The 25,628-nt window shown below is 43.3% G+C and overlaps 1 long non-coding RNA gene across 1 annotated transcript in view; it reads right to left on the reverse strand.

Moving 5' to 3' along the window:
- Positions 1-25,628, reverse strand: part of LOC144792441 (uncharacterized) — a 62,178-nt gene that overhangs the window by 8,130 nt on the left and 28,420 nt on the right. The gene's annotated exons all lie outside the window — the stretch shown is intronic.

Raw genomic sequence — 25,628 nt, forward strand, 5'->3', positions numbered from 1 at the left:
TTTAGCCCCCCTGCAGCTTTGGAATCTTGCCAAGTAAGCACTGGACACACCAACCTGCCTATCTTGTTCAGTAACACCTTTGCCCCTTTCCCATTGGACAGTTTTGGATCTTTCAAGAAAGATCTGTAATGCTTCCCCTGTCACAAAAATATTTTTTACTCTCATACCTCCCAAATGACCTCTCCCTAAGAGCTCAGGTATCCTAAATGCTCCAAAGAACAACCGAGACATGCATAACCTGAATAGGGACGCGCTGAATCACAGAGACATAGCCGTGAGGGGAACGGCCAACGCTCGAACTAACCTGCTGCCCGTCACTTGCTCATTTCCCTTTGTGCCGCTGCTGTGAGGTGAATGACCTACCAGTATTCCCGCCCGCAGCCCCCGTGCGTACAACTCCCAGGGGGCTGCGCGAGGTGCATTTGTCACGCGTCAGAGGAGGGCGCCGGAGGCCTTCAAAGCTGGCCCGGCCCTCCCGCAGGGCGGGACTCATTGAATCATGGAGACATAGCCGTGAAGGGGAACGGCCAACGCTCGAACGTACCAGCTGCCTGCCACTTGCCCATTTTCCTTGGTGCCGCTGCCGTGAGGTGAACGACCTATGAGTATCCGCGCCCGCAGCCCCCGTGCCTACAACTCCCAAGGGCCTGCGCTAGGTGCATTTGTCACGCGTCAGAGGAGGGCGCCGGAGGCCTTCAAAGCCGGCCCGGGCCTCCCGCAGCGCGGGACGCGCTGAATCACGGAGACATAGCCGTGAGGGGAACGGCCAACGCTCAAACTTACCTGCTGCCTGCCACTTGCTCATTTTCCTTGGTGCCTCTGCCGTGAGGTGAACGGCCTACGAGTATCCGCGCCCGCAGCCCCGTGCCTACAACTCCCAGGGGGCTGCGCGAGGCGCATTTGTCACGCGTCAGAGGAGGGCGCCAGAGGCCTTCAAACCCGGCCCGGCCCTCCCGCGGGACATGCGCGGGCGTGCCCGGGCGAAGCCCAGGCAAAGGGCGGGCCCCTCCGCGCCCGTCGTAGCCAGGAGGAGGATGGGCTGGGCCACCCCCTGAACATTTCTAGTACTGTAAGGAAATGTAAATTTCTATTTGTGGATTGTGGTTTTGATATTGATTCGTAACTCACTGTTGGTGCACGCTAACCGGTACGTATCTTAATAATGGCAGCACGTGCAATGAAGGGGAGGAGGGCAGTGGTAGTGGGGGGGGGGACTGTAAGCGGGACACTTGATCAATTTATTACCAGGGCAACATTGGTACTTGAACACGAAATAGCCCTGACAGAGCGTCGCCTGTCTCTCGAACCAATGTATGTAAGGCGATCCTCATTAGGACCTATAATGCTGGCTGCCTCCCCAAATCAAGTAGAAGGGCAAACCATTAATAATAGACAGATTAGCGAGGGAGACATTATTGATGATGTGGAGGAAAGTATATTGGATAGACCCGTGTTAAATGGGACGTCCCCCTATGTTTACCAAGCGTCCTAGTCAGGGAGGATGCTCCTACTACTGCTGTACCACACCCCCCAACAAGGTCCTGTGTGAAAAGCAGCACAAAATCTCAAATGCTAAAACAAATGCCAGGACCAAACAACACTACTGCCAAAAGAAAACGGGAAGGGGGCGCCCATAAGGGGAGAAGTTCAAAGATAATAAAAACCTCCAAATTACCCAACATCACTATAGAAGAGGCTGTGACCACTCGACCTATTGCAATGCCTACACAAGCATTGCCATTTACCCCTCTGCTAACATCCTCTATCACTAAGGTGGTTGAACTAACTCCCCCTACGCTGCAACCACCTGAAGGCTTCATGCCTCAAGTGGAACAACTGATGAAGTCACTTATCTTCCCCTTGCTGGAAAGGATGAAGGTAATTAATGAAAGGTTGGAGAGATTCAAGCAGACCACTGCAGAGAATCTTGATAAGATAAAGAATCTGGTTGAGTGTATACCGAGAGTTACCACAGGTGAAGTAAATATGTCGAAGGCATCGGTAGCTGTAGTTTCCTCATTACCCTCCCTGATTGGAGATAATAGAACCCCAGGGATACTCACTAGAACTAATCAAGGGGCGACACCCGTTGACATTGGGGCAAGTGATTTAGTGAGAAGCAGTAGGGTGGGGAGGGAGGAGAGGCAGACTGATGTGAACAGTACTGTAAGGCAGGTCAAGGATAATCTAGCAGCAGCTAAGGAAACCGCCAATACTCCAAAGAACAAATCGACTTTAAATTGCATTGACCTGCCTCCGGAGTCCTGCCCATACGTTGTCGTACTTGAGGGGTTCCTGAACTGAAGGATGGCAAAACAAAAACCTATTTAGAGCTGAAAAGTAAGGTCACCTTTTGGCTAAATAAGAATAGACCCCTTCCTAGTAATATCGATGGGACAATCCTGTATGTACGGAGAGTAAGCAGGGTTGGGCAAAGAGCTAAGTACATAGAGGGGGATTCTGTTATTGTGAACTTCAGGGATAGGCGGGTAGTTGGTTGTATTTGTGCTCATTTTTACCCAAGTGATGGGAGTGGTATTCATACTTACGATCTAAGCTACTTCTACCGCCCAAGCCCTACGTTACTATCTAACCGTAACCCCTTTGGAATACAACGTGGAGGGACAATGGGTAGATTAAAAAATTATTTCCCAATCCCTACATTCAGTCGCTTTGAGGAGCTATGTGGACTCGAAGGGGTAGACTGACTGATAGACCAAGGTCTGAGTAAATCAGCAGTCTTGGATAGAAAATTAGTGGGTGTTGTTAACAAAATGAGCATTGAAGAATACCCCAGGAAGCAAGCAAGGTCAATTTTTATTATGTCAGACCATAGCCTGCGACTAAAAAGTATGGGAGAGGGCTTAGACCAGGGCATTAATGTTAACAACGAGGACACGACCATTGAAACGATTAATGAAATACCTTGTGGAAGTAGCCATAACGGTATAATAACACAAGTATGTGCACATGACCCCCATTTGGTACATAAGATCCAGGGCGACATGACTGAAGGTACCCCTCTAATCAGGAGTGCCCAAAATGCTAACACTGAGATGCAATTAGCGGAAGCTAATAACATATGCCCGAATGGTAATCCACCTGATATAGATATTGAAACTAGTGTCATATTGAGGTTTTGGAACATAGCAGGCATTAAAAACAGGCATTTGCAATGCAATAGGTCTCACATTAGGAAAGTTTGAGCTATTGGTATTATAAATGACCAATTTTTTATTTATGTGTTGGTTTTGAAAATAGCTAAATTAATAGCTTTGTCATTTACAATGCCAATAGTTTTAACTTTCGCAAATGAGACACCTCTAGCATTTGTAATGCAATATGTGTTGTATTTACATGACTTAGATGTATTGATATTACAAATAACAATGGCTTGTAATTTTTTTTTATTAATTAATACGTAAAAAAAGGTTATTGTAAATTATAATGGCAATAGCTTAAACTTTTGCAAATAACCTTTGTGAAGATTATGTTCATTGTATTTTATTATGATGAAAATGCAAGAACAGAAGTGAAATATTAACATCTTTTTGTGACATTTGTAATAAAGCTTGAAACATTGGGAGAACATATTTGAACCAGTTGTTGTTGAATGGTTGCACAGATTGATGCGGTGGTGGCGCTGAGTGATGTTGTGGTGGCGACGAGTGATGCTCTGGCATTCAGTGATGCTGTGGTACCGCATAGTGATGTTGTGGTGTCCCTGAGTGATGCTGTGGTGATGCTGAGTGATGCTGTGGCGATGTGATAAATAGATAGAGTGAGTGCGATAGATAGATAGAGGGAGGGCGATAGATAGAGTGAGGGCGATACATAGATAGATAGAGTGAGGGCGATACATAGATAGATAGAGTGAGGGCGATAGATATATAGAGTGAGGACGATAGACAGAGTGAGGCAGATAGAGAGATAGAGTGAGGGCGATAGATAGAGTCAGGGTGATAGATAGATAGATAGATAGATAGATAGATAGATAGATAGATAGATAGATAGAGTGGTATTGTGTGGAGTGTGTGTTGCATTCAGTAGAGTGTAATTATGTGGTGTGTAATTATGTGGCACTGAGTGGTATTTGGAGTGTATGTTGCTTTGAGTGCAGTGTAATCATGTTGCATATAACTATGTGGCACTGAGTGGTATTTGGAGTGTATGTTGCATTGAGTGCTGTGTAATTATGTGGCACTGAGTGGGATTTGGAGTGTATGTTGCATTGAGTGCAGTGTAATTATGTAGTGTGTAATTATGTGGCACTGTGTGGTATTTCGAGTGTATGTTGCATTGAGTGCAGTGTAATCATGTGGCGTGTAATTATGTGGCACTGTTGATATTTGGAGTGAATGTTGCATTGAGTGCAGTGTAATTATGTGGCGTGTATTTATGTGGCACTGAGATGTATTTGGAGTGTATGTTCCATTGAGTGCAGTGTAATTATGTGGCGTGTAATTATGTGGCACTGTTGGTATTTGGAGTGTATGTTGCATTGAGTGCAGTGTAATTATGTGGCATGTATTTATGTGGCACTGAGAGGTATTTGGAGTGTATGTTCCATTGAGTGCGGTGTAATTATGTGGCGTGTAATTATGTAGCACAGAGTGGTATTTGGAGTGTATGTTGCATTGAGTGCTGTGTAATTATGTGATGTGTAATTATGTGGCACTGAGTGGGATTTGGAGTGTATGTTGCATTGAGTGCTGTGTAATTATGTGGCGTGTAATTATGTGGCACTGAGTGTGATTTGGAGTGTATGTTGCATTGAGTGCTGTGTAGTTATGTGGCACTGAGTGTTATTTGGAGTGTATGTTGCATTGAGTGCTGTGTAATTATGTGATGTGTAATTATGTGGCACTGAGTGGGATTTGGAGTGTATGTTGCATTGAGTGCTGTGTAATTATGTGGCGTGTTATTATGTGGCACTGAGTGGGATTTGGAGTGTATGTTGCATTGAGTGCAGTGTAATTATGTGGCGTGTACTTATGTGGCACTGAGTGGGATTTGGAGTTTATGTTGCATTGAGTGCAGTGTAACTATGTGGTGTGTAATTATGTGGCACTGAGTGGTACATGGAGTGTATGTTGCATTGAGTGCTGTGTAATTATGTGGCATGTATATATGTGGCACTGAGTGGGATTTGGAGTGTATGTTGCATTGAGTGCTGTGTGATTATGTAGAGTGTAATTATGTGGCACTGAGTGGTATTTGGAGTGTATGTTGCATTGAGTGCTGTGTAATTATGTGGCGTGCAATTATGTGGCACTGAGTGGGATTTGGAGTGTATGTTGCATTGAGTGCAGTGTAATTATGTGGCGGGTAATTATGTGGCACTGAGTGGTATTTGGAGTGTATGTTGCATTGAGTGCTGTGTAATTATGTGGCATGTAATTATGTGGCACTGAGTGTGATTTGGAGTGTATGTTGCATTGAGTGCTGTGTAATTATGTTGCACTGAGTGTTATTTGGAGTGTATGTTGCATTGAGTGCTGTGTAATTATGTGGCGTGTTATTATGTGGCACTGAGTGGGATTTGGAGTGTATGTTGCATTGAGTGCAGTGTAATTATGTGGCGTGTACTTATGTGGCACTGAGTGGGATTTGGAGTGTATGTTCCATTGAGTGCAGTGTAATTATGTGGCGTTTAATTATGTGGCACTGTGTGGTATTTCGAGTGTATGTTGCATTGAGTGCAGCATAATTATGTGGCATGTAATTATGTGGCACTTTTGGTATTTGGAGTGTATGTTGCATTGAGTGCAATGTAATAATGTGGCGTGTAATTATGTGGCACTGAGTGGTATTTGGAGTGTATGTTCCATTGAGTGCAGTGTAATTATGTGGCGTGTAATTATGTGGCACTGAGTGGTATTTGGAGTGTATGTTGCATTGAGTGCTGTGTAATTATGTGGCGTGTAATTATGTGGCACAGAGTGGGATTTGGAGTGTATGTTGCATTGAGTGCAGTGTAATTATGTGGCGTGTAATTATGTGGCACTGAGTGGTATTTTGAGTGTCTCTGTGTAATTATGTGGCGTGTAATTATGTGGCACTGAGCGTGATTTGGAGTGTATGTTGCATTGAGTGCTGTGTAATTATGAGGCGTGTTATTATGTGGCACTGAGTGGGATTTGGAGTGTATGTTGCATTGAGTGAAGTGTAATTATGTGGAGTGTACTTATGTGGCACTGAGTGGGATTTGGAGTGTATGTTGCATTGAGTGCAGTGTAATAATGTGGCGTGTAATTATGTGGCACTGAGTGGTATTTGGAGTGTATGTTGCATTGAGTGCTGTGTAATTTTGTGGCGTGTAATTATGTGGCACTGAGTGGGATTTGGAGTGTATGTTGCATTGAGTGCAGTGTAATTATGTGGCGTGTAATTATGTGGCACTGAGTGGTATTTGGAGTGTATTTTGCATTGAGTGCTGTGTAATTATGTGGCACTGAGTGTGATTTGGAGTGTATGTTGCATTGAGTGCTGTGTAATTATGTGGCACTGAGTGTTATTTGGAGTGTATGTTGCATTGAGTGCTGTGTAATTATGTGGCGTGTTATTATGTGGCACTGAGTGGGATTTGGAGTGTATGTTGCATTGAGTGCAGTGTAATTATGTGGCGTTTACTTATGTGGCACTGAGTGGGATTTGGAGTTTATGTTGCATTGAGTGCAGTGTATTTATGTGGCATGTAATTATGTGGCACTGAGTGGTACATGGAGTGTATGTTGCATTGAGTACTGTGTAATTATGTGGTGTGTAATTATGTGGCACTGAGTGGGATTTGGAGTGTATGTTGCATTGAGTGCTGTGTGATTATGTGGAGTGTAATTATGTGGCACTGAGTGGGATTTGGAGTGTATGTTGCATTGAGTGCAGTGTAATAATGTGGTGTGTAATTATGTGGGACTGAGTGGTATTTGGAGTGTATGTTGCATTGAGTGCTGTGTAATTTTGTGGCGTGTAATTATGTGGCACTGAGTGGGATTTGGAGTGTATGTTGCATTGAGTGCAGTGTAATTATGTGGCGTGTACTTATGTGGCACTGAGTGGGATTTGGAGTGTATGTTCCATTGAGTGCAGTGTAATTATGTGGCGTGTAATTATGTGGCACTGTGTGGTATTTCGAGTGTATGTTGCATTGAGTGCAGCATAATTATGTGGCATGTAATTATGTGGCACTTTTGGTATTTGGAGTGTATGTTGCATTGAGTGCAATGTAATTATGTGGCGTGTAATTATGTGGCACTGAGTGGTATTTGGAGTGTATGTTCCATTGAGTGCAGTGTAATTATGTGGCGTGTAATTATGTGGCACTGAGTGGTATTTGGAGTGTATGTTGCATTGAGTGCTGTGTAATTATGTGGCGTGTAATTATGTGGCACAGAGTGGGATTTGGAGTGTATGTTGCATTGAGTGCAGTGTAATTATGTGGCGTGTAATTATGTGGCACTGAGTGGTATTTTGAGTGTCTCTGTGTAATTATGTGGCGTGTAATTATGTGGCACTGAGCGTGATTTGGAGTGAATGTTGCATTGAGTGCTATATAATTATGTGGCACTGAGTGTTATTTGGAGTGTATGTTGCATTGAGTGCTGTGTAATTATGAGGCGTGTTATTATGTGGCACTGAGTGGGATTTGGAGTGTATGTTGCATTGAGTGAAGTGTAATTATGTGGCGTGTACGTATGTGGCACTGAGTGGGATTTGGAGTGTATGTTGCATTGAGTGCAGTGTAATAATGTGGCGTGTAATTATGTGGCACTGAGTGGGATTTGGAGTGTATGTTGCATTGAGTGCAGTGTAATTATCTGGCGTGTAATTATGTGGCACTGAGTGGTATTTGGAGTGTATTTTGCATTGAGTGCTGTGTAATTATGTGGCTTGTAATTATGTGGCACTGAGTGTGATTTGGAGTGTATGTTGCATTGAGTGCTGTGTAATTATGTGGCACTGAGTGTTATTTGGAGTGTATGTTGCATTGAGTGCTGTGTAATTATGTGGCGTGTTATTATGTGGCACTGAGTGGGATTTGGAGTGTATGTTGCATTGAGTGCAGTGTAATTATGTGGCGTTTACTTATGTGGCACTGAGTGGGATTTGGAGTTTATGTTGCAATGAGTGCAGTGTATTTATGTGGCATGTAATTATGTGGCACTGAGTGGTACATGGAGTGTATGTTGCATTGAGTACTGTGTAATTATGTGGTGTGTAATTATGTGGCACTGAGTGGGATTTGGAGTGTATGTTGCATTGAGTGCTGTGTGATTATGTGGAGTGTAATTATGTGGCACTGAGTGGGATTTGGAGTGTATGTTGCATTGAGTGCAGTGTAATAATGTGGTGTGTAATTATGTGGCACTGAGTGGTATTTGGAGTGTATGTTGCATTGAGTGCTGTGTAATTTTGTGGCGTGTAATTATGTGGCACTGAGTGGGATTTGGAGTGTATGTTGCATTGAGTGCATGTAATTATGTGGCATGTAATTATGTGGCACTGAGTGGTATTTGGAGTGTATTTTGCATTGAGTGCTGTGTAATTATGTGGCTTGTAATTATGTGGCACTGAGTGTGATTTGGAGTGTATGTTGCATTGAGTGCTGTGTAATTATGTGGCACTGAGTGTTATTTGGAGTGTATGTTGCATTGAGTGCTGTGTAATTATGTGGCGTGTTATTATGTGGCACTGAGTGGGATTTGGAGTGTATGTTGCATTGAGTGCAGTGTAATTATGTGGCGTGTACTTATGTGGCACTGAGTGGGATTTGGAGTTTATGTTGCATTGAGTGCAGTGTATTTATGTGGCATGTAATTATGTGGCACTGAGTGGTACATGGAGTGTATGTTGCATTGAGTACTGTGTAATTATGTGGTGTGTAATTATGTGGCACTGAGTGGGATTTGGAGTGTATGTTGCATTGAGTGCTGTGTGATTATGTGGAGTGTAATTATGTGGCACTGAGTGGGATTTGGAGTGTATGTTGCATTGAGTGCAGTGTAATAATGTGGTGTGTAATTATGTGGCACTGAGTGGTATTTGGAGTGTATGTTGCATTGAGTGCTGTGTAATTTTGTGGCGTGTAATTATGTGGCACTGAGTGGGATTTGGAGTGTATGTTGCATTGAGTGCATGTAATTATGTGGCGTGTAATTATGTGGCACTGAGTGGTATTTGGAGTGTATTTTGCATTGAGTGCTGTGTAATTATGTGGCTTGTAATTATGTGGCACTGAGTGTGATTTGGAGTGTATGTTGCATTGAGTGCTGTGTAATTATGTGGCACTGAGTGTTATTTGGAGTGTATGTTGCATTGAGTGCTGTGTAATTATGTGGCGTGTTATTATGTGGCACTGAGTGGGATTTGGAGTGTATGTTGCATTGAGTGCAGTGTAATTATGTGGCGTGTACTTATGTGGCACTGAGTGGGATTTGGAGTTTATGTTGCATTGAGTGCAGTGTATTTATGTGGCATGTAATTATGTGGCACTGAGTGGTACATGGAGTGTATGTTGCATTGAGTACTGTGTAATTATGTGGTGTGTAATTATGTGGCACTGAGTGGGATTTGGAGTGTATGTTGCATTGAGTGCTGTGTGATTATGTGGAGTATAATTATGTGGCACTGAGTGGTATTTGGAGTGTATGTTGCTTTGAGTGCTGTGTAATTATGTGGCGTGTAATTATGTGGCACTGTGTGGTATTTGGAGTGTATGTTGCATTGAGTGCAGTGTAATTATGTGGCAAGGAGTGGTATTTGGAGTGTATGTTCCATTGAGTGCAGTGTAATTATGTGGCGTGTAATTATGTGGCACTGAGTGGTATTTGGAGTGTATGTTGCATTGAGTGCTGTGTAATTATGTGGCGTGTAATTATGTGGCACTGAGTGGGATTTGGAGTGTACATGTATATTTTATTTTCATCATTACCATATGCACTCGAGAGTATTAAAACACTGTATCAACCTTGTCAGTAGAGATGGGCGCACAAATCATTGCAGTTGTTGTAGTTAGCCACTCAACGCAATTATTTTCTTCAGCACTTTCTTGTTGCTCTGACCAACAATGAGTTATGTTATACAGGGGCCGACAATGTCGCAGACCATCGCGATGGTCGAGTTAGCGCTATATAAAACTGAAAAAAATAAATCGAATATCAAAAGGTTTAAAATAACAAGAGACACGGACTTAGGACTACAAAATGGCAGCATTACCATAGCACATTGAAGTATTAGCACAGCGCTAAAGTAATAACACTCACCAACGTAGGACAGATGTAACAGCCACTCAACACACTTATTTTCTTCAGCTCTTTCTTGCTGCTCTGACCAACAATGAGTTATGTTATACAGGGGTCGACAATGTAGCAGACCATCGCGATGAAACAATAACAATGAAAATAAATATTGCCAAAAAATACTCTATATGTGCTTTTATCCGAATTGCATCAGAGATAGGTTTCATGTGCACATGGAACAGAGAGGTTGGATCAAGAAATGCACGTGCAGGTGGCTTAATGGCGAGAGCGGTGGACTTTGAAGCTGGCTCACCGGGTTCGAGTCTGGTGGGAGGCTCAAGCATCCTCTAATACTGGGCAAATCTCCCCATGCATAAAAATTAATATGTCCGTTTGTAACGTAACTGGTGCTCAAGTAAAGCGCTCTGATACAAAGTTCAAAGTTCAAAACAAGCTTTATTCGATTTTGAATTAAAATCATAAAAGCATTTATACATCCATGTATACATTAAAAAAACATTTAAAATATCGTAAAATTAATCAGTACAGTGCAAGAATAGCTTGTTTGATCATAAAAAATCTTTACATAAAGATTCGTTAAAAGTAGCTAAAAAACAGGCATTTCATTGAGAATCGTCATCAATCCAGAAAAGGAAAAAGAAAGGCTTAATACATAGATTTTCTCCAATTTACAACAGCTTTTAGAAAGGATGAAACAGCGAAAACTACATGATTGTCTTGTAGCTGTAGCATTTTCACATATGCAAATCTGCATTTACGGATCCCCCAACGTTTAAGGAAGGGTATCAAGAATTGTTTCCTGGGACTTGAATAAAACTTGCAAAAGAACATAATATGAATGTTAGATTGAAATGAGGTACTATCACAAGGACATATAAGTTTGGAGGTAGACCAGTCATTACAAGTGGGTAAAGTAACCATGCGAAAAAAGGACCCCAAACGTAAACGGGTCAGCAGCATTCTGGGGTAGGGGATCTGTACCAGGACTAGGTAGGGTTGAAGACCCTCCTTCGGTGTAATTTCCTGGTAATTGAGCACTGTGCTTTTAGATTTTTCACTATTCCATCTGATGGTATCTAAGTGGATGGTCATCATCTTTTTCAGTGCTATTCTAGATATCCCTTCTAGAGTACTAGGGTTATCAAAGAACTCAGGATGACCCAATTTAGTAAATAGAGTTCTCACATAGGATAACCATTTGATGTTACCTACCCCATCAAGTGCTAGGCAGTCTTTAATAAGGTCTCTGTTCAGGTTAGCTTCCTGCGTAGCCCAGACCTTATGCCAGAGCAGGATAGGGGACATCTTGATAATGTCACTAATATAGGTGACTCCTAGCTCAATATGTGACATATATGTAGATGTTGTTTTTGACATTCCCAGTAGGTGGCAAAGGAATTGATTTTCACAACTCTGTAGGGAATGATCTTTCTCAATGCCCCATAACCCTGCGCCGTAAGTGGCTGTGGATACCATTTTGCTCTGTAAACCTGAATTAATTCTTTAACTGGTTTACCACCTATTTTGTCAGAAAAGGAGCGCAAGGCACCTATGGTTCGACTAAAGGCCAGTTTCCGGGCTGCTATAGCAGCCTGCCAGCGGCCCCGCCTGTCAAACAGAATTCCCAGGTAGCAGAATCTATCTGTTGTTGCTATTCTTTGATTGTCCAGGAATATAGTGCAGGGGGCTCTATTAATCTTTGGTGCACAGGGCATAGTATACGTTTTTGAGATGTTAACTCTAAGGTCTCTATCCCTCATGTAACTAGTGAACTTATCTACGGCACGCTGTAGACCAACTCTAGTCCTGGACATTATAGCCGCGTCGTCGGCATATAATAAAATGGGGACAGGGGAGCCATTAACAGTAGGATAATCACTAGGTAAGTTTGACAAGTGCTGGCCAATAGAGTTAATATATAAAGTAAATAATAATGGTGCCAATATACAGCCTTGTCTGACCCCTCTAAAGATAGAAAATTTGTCTGAACATTCCCCCTGTTGACCGTACCTCACTCTCGCCCCTGCTTCTTTATAAAGTTCTTTAATAAAAGTGATAATACGGGCGTCAATACCAATATCCCACAGTGTAGACCATAGAAAACCATGATCAACACAATCAAACGCGGAACTAAGATCGATGAAAGTTATGAAAAGTGTTCCGTGTTTGGCCTGGGTATATTTAGAGACAAGAAGGGACAAGTTTAGGCATTGTTCTATCGTCCCTATTCCCTTTCTAAACCCATATTGTAGTTTTGATACCACTTGCTGGTTTTCCTCCCAAAGTTGGATTCTTTTTAAAATTATCCTTCCAGCCACCTTCATCAGGCCATCTAAGAGAGATATTGGCCTATAACAGGTTGGATCATCTCTGTTACCTTTTTTAAAAATAGGCACCACAATGGCATCTGGCCAGGTAGAGATGAACCCACACTGATTTCCCTTATTTAAAACATTTGTGAGCATCGGGGCCCAAAAATCAGGCTCTGCCCTGTAGACGTCCACCGGGGTACAGTCCGGTCCTGGTGCTTTTCCAGGTGCACTTTCCCTGATGGCATCGTATACTTCCTGATGGGTAAATAAGATATCTATGGGGAATGGGTTGGTGTAAGAAAGAGAACCGGGATTATTAACAGTTGCCCATGATGAAGATGGACATGAACACACACCTGTAATAGATGTGCCTGCATCAGGGATAGAATGATTATACAATTGTTTGAAATGGTTTACCCAAGTGTCACCAGCGATGGCTACATCCATGGTATTCTCATTATTATTCGATGTATACGAAGATTTAACCACCTTCCAGAAGGCAGAGCTATTTTTCTGTTTGGATGCCTCCATTAGGGATTCCCAAGCCTCACTTTTCAGTTTTATTTTCCTATCTTTGATTGCTAATTTATATATCCTCCTGGCCTGGCGAATAAGGTCTGAGTTTTTAGGTATTAGGTGTAGGGCCCTTTTTAGCTCTTTCAGAGCAACAGTACATTTACTGTCAAACCACCCTGGGGATTTTTTAATGTTACCCTTGGGTACTCGGACCAAAAGGTTTTTAATTGTGTGTTGAATATTGGAAAAGGCAGCCATTACCTCCTTTGGATTATTATTTTCTTCAAGACACACTGAAATGTCGGCTGCACATGAAGAAACTAAATTTTGAAGAAATCCTAGGGGTTGTATTGATAGAGCGCGCGAGGCCACCCGGCCAATAGTTTTCGCCGTTTCCGGCTTCAGGGCCCATATACTTTTCAAATCACCATATACATCGATCGGGTGACTTCACGAGCTCTATCAAGTTGGTGTGTGTGTGTTCCCTGCTACCAATTTTCAGTGCACCCGACTTACCATCCACCGATGCAGGTGCCTAATGACCACAATGAATCAGGGAGCTAGCTGTAAAGGAAAGGCAGCAAAATACAAACCCAAACAATAACATTCAAATACTGTTTAAATGACCACGGACAACTGGAAGTTTTAAAATGTTTATCTAAATTCAATGTTTTCTTGCATGAGGTACAGTAAAATAAGGCAATTAATAACCAAGATAACGTAAATCACATAGGCAGAAAGAAATAATGACAGAGTAATCATCAAATGTACTAATAAATTGTAACAAGAAAAATACTATATAAGTCAGTATTATCTAGACAGGGATAGACTAAGTGTGTGTGACTATAGAAGAGCTTATAATGAATAACACGCTTCACTTAAGGTGAAGGGGCCTTTGAACAATCTAGGCAACGAAGTTCTAGACCATATCAGAAAATGACACACTGCTATGCAAAATATAATTTCTAACAAATGAGAAGACATAGGAATAACTTTGCAAAATTATAAATGATAGTTCAATAGTTGCAGAAAGGCATGGAAATATAACATATGCAATGTTTAACTTTATTAAAGCAAAAGTTAGAAATTCAGAAGGTGCAAGAATTTCAAGAGGTTCAGAGTAATATTTACCTAGAAAAGGTGTGGAAACCAAACCCTGGCCACGGGTCAGTTAAGGACAGGAAACCCTCAAGGAAGGATACCCCTCAAAGGACAGCAGGTGCAGAATGGACACCCAGGACAGGACAGGATACCCTCGGAAAAGGAATCAGGACAGGACCCTCAGGACAGGACAGCAAACCCTCAGGACAGGACCCTCTTCAGGACAGGACCGGAACCCACAGTTCGGAAGCAACGCCTGCGCTCCACCCGCTCTGCAGCTATCGATCAAGACCCCGATTGGGTCAGCGAACTCCCAGCTAAGTGCCTTGCCAGCACTTTAAGGTTCAGTAGAACCTTAGTCTATGGTCAAATTCGGACAGAGTGCTCCGCAGCGCTCTGTATCTTCAGTCACCTATTGAGTGCGTTGGGTCAGTGACAGGTCAGCTAAACCAGACAAGTCGGACGGTTCACTAGGTGAACCCAGGGTAGATATACAGTTTGGGGACAGTGTACCACCCCCCAATGTTGCAAAGTGTCAGAATCCCTCAATTTCAATTGGTCCTAAGGTAGGGTTTGGGTAACACACCAATCACAATACGCGAATTGTAGCCTTCATTAACATATTTGGGTACCGCCTAGCAGGTTTGGGGTTCCCATGAGCTAACAGTAGCGCAACATTACATTGTATCACATAAGGAGCCACATTCGCTGTTCTCGCAGGGCAGAGGTGACTTTCTCAGGAGCATCTCGCCCATCACTGCCAGCTGGCTATGTTCCATCAGCCAAGGTCCCTCGTGCTGCCGAATGTCGCACAGGCGCAGAAGGGACCTCCAATATGGCTCTCCTCTCACTCAGACCCCCATTTCCCGCGGTACATGAAAAGTAAGCGAAAACAAATTAATACATAATAATGTCATTAGGAAAACACATCACAGGGTTTGTACTTTTAACTCATCATCAAGAAATAAACTTATGCAATTAAATGTTAGCTACATTGAGACGGACACAAGAGCAGTGGCACGAGCTGTACCACATGATAAGCACAGCTATGAATTACGCATGCGCATAACTTTCCCTCCACTTCTGCAGACGCGTCAGGACACGTGAGTGTGGCTGACGCATGCGCAGTAACTAAAATACAAGCAGCGGCCATTTTAGGGGACACGAGTAATTATTTTAGTAAAACACATGTGCAAGCTTCACGGTCTTTCTCCAAACTAAATAAAAATGTTAGTAAAACATACACGGGTTACCTTGTTACACATAAACGAGGTTCTTGATTTCGGCAAGCCGCAAAATATGCGAAGCTTTGCTTCATCAATCCCCTCTTTGATGATATCTACTATCATCACAAATTATAATGGAACCAGATGCCAACTTTCTTTCACACTTTATAAAGTTCTATTTCTTCCAGCAACCGTTCTAGCTTTTCTCTTTCAGTTTTAGCAGGGTGAGAAGTCTTCACCTTTTTGTATATCTGATCATTCACTTCCTCTAATTCAATCTCATCCACACTTCGTTTCACTCCTCTTGCATTAACCTCGTGCTTTTTGGTGCGCTTGCGGTATTTACAGCATAAGAAAATGGAAAGTATAATAAGACCTATAATACCAATTGGCATCAGAATTTTGAATAATAAGCTTTTACCTATGCTAGCAAGCCAATGACCTACATTTGAGAGACCATCTACCAGTCTCTTCCAGGCACTATCAACCTCGAGTGGTTTGAGTTCCTTTGCCAAATTAGTAATGTTTTTCACATATCTTTTGATCTGTACACTTTTATCCGGAATATAAGTGCAACAATGTTGCGCCTTCAACATCCGGCAGACTCCGCCCTCTTTCGCTAATAAGGTGTCAAGAGCAAGTCGATTTTGTAAAACCATTGATCTGATCGCAACCATTTCGGTATTGACCAGCAGAAATCCATGAGCTGTTTCAGTAGACAGCACATCTACTATAGTAGACAATTTGCAAATTCTGTCAGTGTTCAGAACCACTCCCACTCCAGGTATCAGTGCACTGAAAATACTACCCATAATTTCACCTATACTTTCTCTTTTACTACGCACTAAGCCATTAGTATCTTCATTGCTTCCAGCTTTTCCATTCACATGGTATATTTTCGGGAAAACAATGCCAAAGTAGCAGCTCCCATACCAGTGATCCGGCAATTTGAAATAAGCCTTGTCCCCACAAATATAATAAATTCCAGGAAACACAGGCTCTGACCCATTTTTGAAACCCCAACCTCCAATTACCTTGTAATTATGTTCGCATTCACTGGAACCAATGAAAACATTATTATAATAGCTAGTCTTCTCGCGGTGAAGACATAGCTTGCCTTTCTTTTCAAAATCCAGCAACAGAGCAGGACCCGCTCCACCAGATGAGGTGCCTTCCATGTTTTCTGCCCACTTTGGCTTTTTCTGACTTTCGTCATTAGCCTTCTTCTGAATTTTAATTCTCCTTTTCTCTGCCATGTTCAGGAACATCTTTTCCTGCTCACGCAAAGAACAAGTCAAGTTATCTCTGTGTGCGTCTGCTATGTCAATGTTCCCTATAGTCAGGAAGTAGTCTCCCATATATCTTATGGTGTCAGTTTTGGTATGTACAGGATTCAAGTTCCCACGTATAGGAAGTTCAGAAAAGATCACGTCATTGTTAGAGTAATAATACTGTAACGGTCCCCTTTTGTAAAATAAACTAGCTAAAATGCTACAGGAAATTCCATATGTCAATGGCAGATGATGGTATGTCACGCCTTCAGCCACCGAAGTAGGTAGCTTCATGCAGACATAGCAATCTTCAATTTCCATAGTCTCTACATAGTGTATTAACAAGTTTGCGAAAACATTCAAATGTGTCCTGTTCTTCATTCCATGATAATGTAGTCCTCTCTCATCTGATGCTTCTAAGTCTCGTTTAGTTTGTCTCAATGCTCTCTCATGTCTTTCTACACTCTGTGTTGTCAGCTCCTCATTGTCAGTATTTACAACTTCAGTAGGGACAATGTTAGTATCTTTACTTACAGCAAAGGGAATGAAAATTGTTAATCCTATCCAGATAACTATCAGTACTACTATACTACATATACACACCTTGCAACACGTCTTAAAACGGCTGCAACTAGGTCTACCATTCACTGTTGAATCAGACATTTTGGCTCAGAAGGAGTCTCTTGAACCCCTCTTTTTGGCTTTACACAATTAGCTTACTTTGTGCAAATTCACGGTGGCTCGTCTTCCTCTTCAGCTGAGTACTCTGGGACAGGTTCTCCGTCGCTCACGTCAGTTATATCAAGATCTTCAAGTTCTTCCAAAACCAGTGTCCATTCAGGAGACTTGTACTTTTTGTTTTGTCTTTTTATTCGCTCACTCCTTCTTTTGGAAGAGTCTTCTTCTTGTTCTGCTATTCGAGCACTTCTTCTTGCTTCTGCACGTTTTTCTTCCACTGTCTTTATCCTTAGTCTCAGTCTTTTTACAAACCTAGGCTCAAGGTTGTTTCTTTTCTTTAGTCTCTTAGTCGGTACTTGGACTTCACTTTCTTTTCTTCTTCTCTTGTTCTCTTTATCTTGTGGTAATTCTTCTCCACTTTCTTCTCCTATTTCCTTTATCTGACTAGTTCCAGGGCTAACATCAAATTCTTCTGCCTGGTTACTAATCTGGCCTTGTTCAGGAATATTTTGTTTTTGGCTTTCAATTGTCTCTGTTTCTGTTTCTGTTTCTGTTTCCTGAACCCGTTTTTCTAACCCTATCTGATCCTGTTCAAGCACTTCGATCTCTTGATTTTCTTCTGCTCGAACTATTACTCTATGTCTAGTCTGTCCCTTATCCACATCAGGAGTTAGTGGAGGAGTATCAAACACTTGCTCTGTATCCTGCACTTGTTCAGTATCGGGTACTTGTTCAGTCTTATTCACTTGATCTGTATCAATCACGTGCTCTGTCCCTGTCTGACCTTCTCCTTCCTCAGTTTTGATTTGAATCTCAAGTGGCTGAGGTTCTTCGCCTGTGCCTTGCTGTTCCTGACTAGTCCACTCTCTACCTTCACTAAGTCGTTCTCTTGTTCTGATAGGATCTTCGGTCAGATCAATCATCGGTATCCATTCTTCTGGCCATATGCTTGGCAGCTCGTCTTCAGCTACTCCTGGCTCAGTTTCCTGGACCTCTTCAGCAGGCTGGTTTCTTGGCAGTTCGCAGTCAACTACTCCTGGGCCAACGTCTGCTGTTCCTGCAACCTGACTGGTGCTGGGCTGCTCGTTGTCAGTTGCTACTGGTCTGACTTCTTCAGGGTCCTCTGCTGGTTGCCCTGGTTCTTCAAATCCTTTGTCTGGCAATACCTTCTGGGTGTGTCCGGCGTGGATCCACTGGGGAACACCTGCGACTTTCACTGCAGTGGTTGTCACCAGGATTACTTGGCGTTTCTTTCCCCACCTTGGTGCCAGACAGCTTGATCGAGTGTGCTTCTTTATTTTGACCCAGTCTCCTGGAACCAAGTTGTGGAGAGGAGTCGTTGGATTAAGGATGCCGTCGTCTCCAATCTGGCGAGAGATAGAACGCACTTGGTCACCCAATCTTCTGCAGTATTCAAGCACCAAATCATCAGTAATGCTCAACAATTTGCTTCCTGGCACCCATGCTTGTCTCATCACTCTTCCCATAATGATTTCATGGGGACTTAGGCCTGTCTTGCGGTCTGGAACACTTCTCAGTCCCATCAGGACCAGGGGCAGGGCCTTCACCCAGTTCATGCCAGTAGCATCTGTCAGCTTTGCTAGTCTGTTTTTGATAGTTCCATTTACTTGTTCCACTATTCCAGAAGCCTCTGGGTGGTATGCACAATGGAGTTTCTGCCTTATTCCAAAGGCCTTACAGAGTTCAGCCAGTATGTCATTCTGGAAATGTCCACCCTTATCTGATTCAATAATGCATGGTATTCCGAACCTAGGTATCAGTTCTTTTAGTAAACACTTCGCTACTGTCAGTGCGTCACTTTTGGGAGTAGGGTAAGCTTCTACCCATTTCGAAAATACGCACACAATGACAAGGACATATCGCTTTCCTTCACAATGGGGCATGGTGATGAAATCAATCTGTATTTTTATAAAGGGACCCCCTGATCTCCCAATCTTGCTCAGTTCAACCATTGTCCTCTTGCCTGGGTTCATCTGTTGACATGACAGGCACCTCTGGCAGAGGGACTCTGCTACCTTCCTGAACTTTTTATTGTACCAAGTCTGTTGAAATACCAGAATCATGGCATCCCTACCAATGTGTGATCCTTCATGTATTAATCTTGCCATTGTGCCAAGCAAGTGTCGGGGTAACACAGGCATACCAGTTGGACCTATGATGACACCATCCACACGTCTCGGTCTACATCCATCCTCCTTCCATTTCTCTCTTTCTTGCCAAGGAGCCGACTCCTGCCACTCTCTCACCTCATCCCATGTAGGCACTTCCTCAAACACCTGAAGCTGGCAGCTGGTTCCTGGCCCCCCTCGTTTTGGATTTACAATATACCGATCTTTGGCACACCATTGAGCCACTCGATCAGCATAATCGTTTCCCATTGATATCCTGTCCATGCTCCTTCGATGAGCAGTACATTTTACCACTGCCAGTTCTTTGGGCAACTGAATGGCCTCTAAAAGGTCATGAACAACTTTTGCATTCCGAATGGGAGTACCTGAGGAAGTCATGAATTCCCTCTGCAGCCATAATTGGCCAAAGTCATGCACAACGCCATAACAGTACTGACTGTCAGTATACACTGTTATGCGTAAGTCCTTCCCAATTTTGCAAGCCATTATCATGGCTATCAATTCGGCTACTTGTGCAGACTTGATGTTATATAGGTAACCTGCTTGTTCAATTTTTGTGAAAGACACTACTGCATAAGCAGCACTCAAGCCTCCTAATTCATGTCTTAGACAGGAACCATCCACAAATAGTTCTTTATCATGCTCAGGCAATGGCACTTCTTTTATGTCTGGGCGTGGCTTGGTACTGAACTCTGTCAGATCAATACAATCATGTTCATCATCATCCCCACCTTCCATTTCCAAGGGGTCGGGGAGTAAGGTGGCAGGGTTCAGAATACCGCACCTAACAATGCTTACATTTGCTGCACCCACAAGAATCCTCTCGTATTTAGTCAGCCGACTAGGGGTGAGATACTGTGTTTTAGTTCTGGTCAATAGAATTACCACTCCATGTGAAACATACACAGTCACAGGATGTCCCATGACAATGGACTCACTCTGTTCCAAACTTGCACAGGTAGCAGCTACTGCTTTTAGACAGCCTGGTAACCCAGCAGCTACTGGGTCCAGTGTGGCAGAGAAATAAGCCACAGGCCTTCTGGTCGTGCCATGTTCTTGAGTCAGGACAGACAATGCGCAATTATCGCGAGTGTCACAGAAAAGGGCAAACTCTTTGGAATAATCTGGCATTCCCAACGCAGGGGCTGTACACAGACAGTTTTTCAATCTTGTGAAAGCCATTAGACTTTCATCGTCCCACTGTACAACATCTGGCATTCCTCTCGTGGTCATTTTTATCAAGGGCCTGGCTAAGGCTGCAAATCCCAGAATCCACTGCCTGCAGTACCCTAATACACCCAGGAACATTCTGACATCTTTTTGAGTACGGGGCAACTGCATTTTTTGAATTATTCTCACTCTTTCTGAAGTGACTTTTCTGACACCCTTTTCTATCTGGTGTCCTAGATATTTCACTGATTTTGCACAGAACTGTAGTTTGTCAGGGGCCACTTTATGCCCTTTCTCACACAGGTGATTTAGGAGGGCAATGGTGTCAACTACACAGTCCCGGTGACTTTTAGACGCCAGTAGAAGGTCGTCTATGTACTGGACTAACACAGAGTTCCCAGGTAAGATCAAAGTCTCTAGACATTTTTTCAAGATCTGATTAAAGATAGAGGGGCTCTCTGTATACCCCTGAGGGACCCTGTTCCAACAATACACGTGACCCTCGAAAGCAAATGAGAAAAGAAATTTGCTGTCGGGGTGCAGGGGTATCGAAAAGAATGCATGACACAAATCAATCACAGTGAACCACTCAGCATCCCAAGGAATTTGGTACAGAATTACTGCAGGGTTCGGGACAATAGGGCAGCAAGGAACTACAATTTTGTTAACCTTTCTCAGGTCCTGCACTACCCTATACTTGCCACTAGGCTTTTTAATGCCCATAATCGGTGAGTTGCATGGGCTGCTCATCACTTCCTGTATGATGTTTCCTTCCAATAGTTTTTGTATTTCCAGAGTGACACCTGCTTTCACTTCAGCATTCATTCGGTAGGGCCTAGTGTTAGGATATACTGCATTGTCCTTGATGGCTATTTGTATGGGGTCCACATCTTTCATCAAACCCACATCTTTTCCAGTGAAATCCCACACCTCTGGCTTTACGGCTTCCTGTAGTTCTTGGGGCAAGTCCTGCAGGGTCAATCTTTTAATTTCTGAGTCAGGTCTAAGCAATAATAATTTATAAATGCCGTCTTCATCTGGGGTCTGTATTTCAACACCGTTTGGTGTGCAAAAGATGGTACAGTTCATTTTGCACAGCAAATCACGTCCCAGTAAATTTACTGGACTGGTGTCACAGACGACAAATCTATGCATCTGTTTAAAATTTCCGATTGAAATCTCCATTGGTTCGGTAACAGGAGTACTAATCAATTGATTAGATACACCTACTACTTGGATATTTTCTCCCGAGAGGGGTAGGTTTGGAACGTCCACTGTTCTTACAGTAGAACGGGTAGCGCCAGTGTCCAACAGAAAGGTGACATCATTTCCGTCAACCTTTCCTTCAATATATGGTCCAGACTGGTCTACCGGCAAGGAAGCGCCAAGTACACACTCCTCGTCCTCCCCTCTCAGGCCCCGTCAGTCCTGATCATTACAAAGGAAGGTATCATTCAGCAGATACTGCGAAGTTGCTGTATTTCTGTTCTCCCCGCTTTCCCAAACCTCTATCTCTTCGTTTTCTGCCTGTCTTCCCCTGTATACCTGCTTGGGTGCTCGAGGCACCTGAACTGTTTTTACCTGGGGTTGAGTCTTTCTTGGTCTTTCTTTCTGCGTCTGTGGAATTAAATCAGGAGTTTTCTCATTAACATCGACTAATTGGGGACACTCGTTTCGCCAGTGTCCAATTTCGCCGCACTGATGGCAGGGAAATTTTTTCATAGCCTCTTCCCTGCTAAATTTGGGCCGGGGCTTTCCTCCACCCCCTCCCCCAGGACCTTTGTTCTCAGCATTTTTAACCATGTTACTCAATTGTTTTTCCTGTTGTTCTGCGAGCTTCACCTGAGCCCACATAACCTTCTCTTTAAGGGCTTTTTTCTTTTCGGCCATCTCGTCCTCGCAGTACTTAGCGTACCGCAGGACCTCATCCATTTTCTTAGTATGCCAACAGATTTTATTGTCTTTTATCCACTGACAAATTTCAGGTCTTAAACCATTTACAAACCTGTAAATAAAGTGCGTCATATCCTTCAGGTCGATGTTGTCAATACCACTGTATGTTTTAAATACCTGCAATAACCTCTCATAGAAGGAGTGCACTGTTTCGTCCCTTTCCTGTGTTGTTCTATCTATTTTTGTCCAATCAGTTTCCTTGGCGGGCACCTTTTCTTTCAAGTGCTGAATTACCTGCTCATATTTTCGCATGACTTCCTTTGATGGCTCCCCTGTTTCCTTGTTTCTGGGATACTCTTCACTGGGCCAATTTATGTTTATTTTACACTGGGTCCATAAATCTACTGGAACCACAATGTCGAAAAACCCATCCAGGTCTTTCCACAGACATTTCTGTACCTTCACGAACCTCTCCACCTGCCGGTACCAGTCAACTGGTTTCTCTCGTAATTTTGGAAAATCGTTCGTGAAGGACACAATATCCTGCCTAGACCAGGGGACATGCACATATTTCCCCCCTGGAACTTCGCGCATGGGGCATAACTGCTCAGGTTTTTCTACCTCTCTTAAAGCAAACTCGGGAGTCACTTGTCGGGAGCGAACCTCTTCCCTCTTTTTCGCCCACCTGCTTCTCCATTTTTCCACATCTCCCCATTTCTGCAGTACCCCCATTAATTCTTTAATCTGCAACTTCTTCCCTGCCACATTCAGGTGTTCTATATCTTTGTCTGAGAAGTCTGCTCTGTACGGTTTCTGTAAGGGCTTGGATTTTGAGATATCTACCCCCATACTAACTGCTGTTTCGGTCAGTTTTTCATGGAGCACTCTGGTGTTCCTTGTAAAGCTTTTACATATGAACGACAATTCTTCCTCAGAGTAGGTATTTAATCGATCCAACCCCACATTTCCTGCCATTAATTCTTCTATTTCGACCCTCAGCTTGTAGAGGTCTAAAGGTTTTGTTTGCGGAGTCTGCTTCTCTAATTCACGACTCCAACTCTCAATTTCATCCGGAGTTACCAGAGAGACATTCCTAGTACCTGTTGCTGTCTCTAATTTAATTTCTTTTGTATTAAAAGGGTTATACCTCTGCTGTATTCCCTTTCCAGTCTGTTTGTTTGGCAATTCCAAGAATGCAACTTCAGACTCACACTCACTGGACTGATCATCTATGATGATTGGTTCCTGTCTCGGGGTTGCTATGACTGGGGTCATGACTGGAGTAATCGGATTTCCCTGACCATTTCCGTATAACGGGACCACCGGTCCAATAGTTACTGGAATAGTCAATGCCTCAGGACTGGTATTTATCTGAGAAATTTTCTGAATTATTTCTGTTCTTTGTCTAGCTAGAGCCTCTTGCTCCTTTTCCACTAGTACCCTTCTTAGAGTTGTGTCATGTAATATCTGTGGGGTCAATGGAGGAGTAAAACTCGGGGCAGTAGGATGCGTTTCACTTGGTCCTCCCCCATAATTTGGTTTCGGGAATAAAGTTCCAGTATTAAAGGACCTGCGCTCTTCCCCATATGGAGGTTGAACAAAAGGCAGTCCTGAATTCGATGGTTTCTCTTCGCTTTCATACAAGGGTCTGGGAAAAAAGGTTTTCGTACGTGGATATTTTTCTTCCTGACTTGCGGGCACTTTGGGATATATGTCCCTTGTTTCCGTCAGTTCGGGTTTTTCAGGATAGGGCAATACTTGACCACCCCCTCCCAGTCCCAGGGACCTGTCTTCTTCCTTTGGGAAGTGGCGTCGGGGAATATCTCCTACACTGGAAGGTCGGGTTCCCTCATTGTAAGGTGGCGGACTTCTGGTACAGATGTCATCTATTAGTTCATCATCTGAATCCCCCAGGGCCCCCCAATGCTTACATTTTTCAGTACTTTTCTCACCCGCTCCAACGTTATGACATGCCGGCATCATGGGAAACAGACCCTCAACAATCATGCTCTGCCTCCACTGTTTCATCCTTTTATCCCTGGATTCCTGTTTCTGCCTGGGGTACCACTTGGTCAAACCCTTGTCCATTCGGGGTCTCTCTCTTTCAAAAGCCTCAATTTCCCATTCCTCTAATGCCTCATACTGCGTTAGTCTCGGTCTGGGATGCAGTTCATTCATTCGGGTTCTTAAATTAAATAAGATCCTACCATTGAAAGTACCATCTAACGGAAAAGCCAATACTCCGTCATCTTTTGTGTACTTCACCCAATTCTCCAACCACACACAGGTATTGTACCCTCGGTCAAACATCATGAATGAGGCGGGAGTATTGGGTGCTGGGACAAGAACACCTTCCCTAGATTTAATCGGTTTGTCCGTTTTAAAATAATTTTTCACCTTATTTACAAGGGACATTTTTCTCTTGGTTCCGTACATAATATCGTATCTATTAGCCTTCCACTGATCCCTTTCAAACCCTAGATGCCTTGGATCAGGTCGAGTCTCTGTAGTCCGCGAGTGCCACATACGACTTCTGCGCTAACTTTGTTTACAAACTACCTCCAATCAGAACGCGCTTCAGAAAATTCGTGCAACCAATGGGTGCGCGACACAAAATAAGCTCCGCCAATGGGTGCGCGGCCCCTTCGTGAGACAGTTCCCACGCTCCGGCGCTCACCCCTCCTTTACAATTTCAGCTCCGCTACCCGCCCGCTGCTTCTACCAATCCCAGCGCGGCACAGAGTGACGTCAGAGGTGCTTCGCGACTGACTCCCTCCCTTCACAAGGTAACGGAAACTTTCTTTCTTTTAAAGTGCTCAGTGCTTGGTTATTTTACAACAAATACACATTCGCCACAGTGCTCAAGTGTCTAGACAGAGAAAGAATTCTTTTACAGCAAGTAAACTACTTCCATTTACTTTTCACTCGCTGCGGGCAGATCTCTTCCGCCTACCCTTCACTCTAGCATCGGTGAACCTGTTATTCCCCTAAACTCATCCACTTCTTTCCGGGATATATTCCGAGTTTAAGGTTTCTCAGCGGACCCCTCTGC

This window comes from Lissotriton helveticus, chromosome 11, assembly GCF_964261635.1.
Source record: "Lissotriton helveticus chromosome 11, aLisHel1.1, whole genome shotgun sequence".
NCBI classification, from domain to species: domain Eukaryota; kingdom Metazoa; phylum Chordata; class Amphibia; order Caudata; family Salamandridae; genus Lissotriton; species Lissotriton helveticus.